General features: G+C 44.6%; 1 pseudogene; it reads left to right on the top strand.

Moving 5' to 3' along the window:
* Nucleotides 1-681: 681 nt before the first annotated feature.
* Nucleotides 682-799, top strand: LOC126424209 (5S ribosomal RNA; annotated as a pseudogene).
* The last annotated feature ends 3,016 nt before the right edge of the window (nt 800-3,815 follow it).

Genomic DNA, 3,815 nt, shown 5'->3' with positions numbered 1-3,815 from the left:
CCAAAAGCAACGCTGATTGGACAGCAGCTGGCCGTCCAGACAGTGAGCGAGAGTGACGGTGATTGGTAGTTCATAAGAAAATTGTTACTACAGGACGCGCGCTGGTGCGGGGCGCCAAGTCCGTCTGATAGCTACAGAAATTAACAACTCTCGCGTTTTTTCTTCGAAGGGAAGCGGTCGCTTCTGCTCCAGTCTGTGCGACGGAGTTTTGTATTTCGTCCGGCAGCACGGACATTAGTTTTGCACATACGCGATTGCATGGGGCAGCCACAGCTGCAACAAGACGCTGATCTATATCTCGACACCATGAGGAGGCCGTCTGCTGTGGTTTCGACGTTTCAGACAACATCACACGGTAAATATCCGTAGATCCGGCCGTATTCAAGTGGAGACCGACACGCATTTTGTAATTTCATTTAAAACCATTATCTTTCTTTGTGTTCTTATTGTAGATACAAACTTAATATTGTTTTCATTACATTCACAGTTTTCCTTCTTTCAGGTCCTTCAGACCTTCTCTTGAAAACTTATGAAGTCTGTCTCAGCATTTCTTTTCTCACATAACCATACATGGTTCGTTATTACCATAGGAAACAGCTGAATACAAGGTAACAAACAATGTAGTCAAATCTGGAAGCTCACAGCAATGGAACAAAATATTCCCAGCCTTATGAATTCAGTGCCAACGGCCTTGCCGCAGTGGTAACACCGGTTCCCGTCAGATCATAGAAGTTAAGCGCTGTTGGACTGGGGTAGCACTTGGATGGGTGACCATCCGGTCTGCCGATCGCTGTTGGCAAGCGGGGTCCACTCAGCCCTTGTGAGGCAAACCTAGGAGCTACTTGATTGAGAAGTAGTGTCTCCGGTCTCGGAAATTGACATACGGCCAGGAGAGCGGTGTGCTGACCACATCCCCCTCCATACACACATCCAGAGACGCCTTTCGGCTGAGGATGACGCGGCGGCCGGTCGGTACCGTTGGGACCGTTCGGACGTAGTTTAATTTAGTTAGTTACAGTATTCAGTATTCATCTCAACCTTGTCACTGTGTTGACAATATTATTTAGTATTTTGGCTCCACTCATTATATTTAACTTCTTTTACTCTTTATTTACTGCTGGAATACACGCTGGATTTCAGATGTTTGATCAGCGTTTGTCTGGCAAACCTTATCAATGACAGCAGGGGCTGGAATTATGGCAGAAGTACAACGGTGGGCGACCCACCCGTCCGACTACAGAGCCACACACTGTCGTAAGAATCGTTCACTGACCCAGATTCCAATAATGCTAGTACTAATTCAAGAACACAGACATGATTATTTTCAACTGGGACAGCTTGCAGTGTTTGCCTCCAGCCGTGGGACGAGATTCTCAATCGATGGAAATATTCGCCGATGGCTGGACTCCCGGCGGCTCACAGCCTCAGAAAGCGATTACCTGATACATAAAGCCTATATACTGGAACTCGGTGATGCGCTGTCACAGAAGATTTATCGACAATCCGAAGCAGGGTTTGACATTATCAGAAATGAATCTCAGTACCATATTTGTTACCGCGTGCATGCAAAGTAGCCTCAATTCACTAAGATTAAAGTACAAGTCTGCTGGTGTTAACATGTAATCAGCATTGGAGGGCATTAATAGATCGGCCGAAAGGTTGCATGTGTCGTATACAGAACAAACGTGATGAGTTGATGGCCTAAGTGCCACTACCAGATATTTCTTAGCTAACAGAATGGATTTTCACTCTGCAGCGGAGTTTGCGCTGATTTTAAACTTAGTGGCTGATTAAAACTGTGTACCCGACTGATACTCGGGCCTGGGTCATTTGCCTTTCGCGGCGAAATGCCGCTATCCAAGCGCGACTCATATCCGCCCTCACGCAAGGTATCTGTGTTAAATTTTGTTAAGTTTGGAGCACAGGAGACGAGTCACTGGCAGAGGTACAGCTGTGAGGGTTACTCCTGAGTTATGCTTGGGTAGCTCTGTCGATAGAGCACTTGGTCGCGAAAGGCAAAGACCCCAGTTTCGAGCCCTACTCACGTACACAATTTTAATCTGCCAGGAAGTTTAGAATTACTGCACACTCCGTTGCAGAATCAAAATGCATTCTGGAAATAATTCCCTAGGGTGTGGCTAAGCAATGTCTCTGCTCGGCAACATCATTTCTTCCAGGAATGTTAGTCCCGCAAGGTATGGAGCAGAACTTCCGTGAAGTTTGGAAAGTATGAGATGAGATACTGGTAGAAGTAAAGCTGCGACTGTGGGTCGCGAGCTGTACTTGGATAGCTCAGTCGGCGGAGCTCTTGCATACGGAGGGCAGCGATTTCAGTTTTGAGTTTCGGTCCGGGACACAATTTCAATCTGCCAGGAAGTTTCATCTGTTAGCTAAGTTACATCCACTTAGGACTTTCGCAGACTTTGTGGCCCTATTGTGTCTAAATTAGGGAAGAGAGTAAATCACAAATAATGGTTACAGTAAGCAGACATGACAAGTGCGTTGGAACAGCACTCACGATTCTCAGAGGAACTGAATACCCCTGTGTAATAACGATGAAATGCAGACTCGAGGTCCAGAGAACGTTCAGAGTGGACTAAAACAAATGCTTGATAAGTGCCAGTATCTTGGGAAGAAGAGCCGTCCTCTTAAGCCATTGTTTGAAAGTGTCGGTCTCATTTGTGTGGGACTCAGAAGCTCCTGGAAAACTTTCTTGGTGCAAATCGTCGTCCCCAAAATGTGAAGACGCCCTGGCGCACACAGGTAGGCCGCCAGTCTTCACAGACAGCACATACACAGAGATCATGGTCGGACGAGAACTGCTAACATAATTATCTTCAAGCGCACGCGTGTCGCCACTTTCGGTGACGTCACAGACCACCGCCACTGAGATAATAGATCAACGCACTAAAGACATATCACTTAACTGCACGCGAGACTGATGTAAAGCGACATGTCCCCACGTGCAGAAATCCATAGATGCGTTCTCGTGTTCCGGACGTGACTGTAATAATAAATCTTAATATATATGTTTCAAGCGGGTATATTATATTTTCAACATCTCTTCATGTCCTTCAAATACCGCCAGTGTTCGCGACACGACAGTAAATTAGCTTCCAATCTAATTAAACAGTTAGTCAATGATCGGAGCTAAATAATGTTTATTCACCTGATAATGAAACACTAAATCTATTTCCGCCAGATCTACGTGGTAACCAAGTGATGCCCTCAAACGATAAATTCTGCACAATTTTTGTTTGTTCTCTGGATCTCTCTACGTGTAATCGTTGCCGGAAGAGTTTCCTTGGAGAGATATCTTATATATCTCCACTTTGAGAAATCTCGTTATAGTTGTATACGAAATTAGCTTCAACCATGGATAACAACACAACAGGCTTATGTAATGGAGCACATGCAAAATACGAGTCTCAAGTGAGCGAGTACCACACGAAACGCCGCATTATATCGGATGAAATAAAAATTAAAATTTCATATCACCTGCACGAGTTTCGGTTGTATCACGTATTAAATTTCAGAGCTAAGAAGATATAATTTTATGAAATCCTCCAAAATATAGTGCATTCTCGGTACTATCACTAGTAGCTGTTAATTCTATTCTTTGTTGGCCACTGCATCTCTCGTTGCTGTTGTCACCCAACAACCATAAATAAAAAAGAACAGTGTGCGGTCGGCGTGCATAGAGATGGAATAAACTCACTTACTGACACAATTTCGTCAATTGTTTTATCTAGTATGTGATATTGTCTGGCAGTGGATTATGGTCAGGCAAAAAGAATGAACGAAAATACATGGTT

Source organism: Schistocerca serialis, chromosome 1 (genome assembly GCF_023864345.2).
Source record: "Schistocerca serialis cubense isolate TAMUIC-IGC-003099 chromosome 1, iqSchSeri2.2, whole genome shotgun sequence".
Classification (NCBI taxonomy): Eukaryota; Metazoa; Arthropoda; class Insecta; order Orthoptera; family Acrididae; genus Schistocerca; species Schistocerca serialis.
The sequence above is the reverse complement of the archived record's forward strand: the minus strand, read 5'-3'. Positions and strand labels throughout refer to the sequence as shown.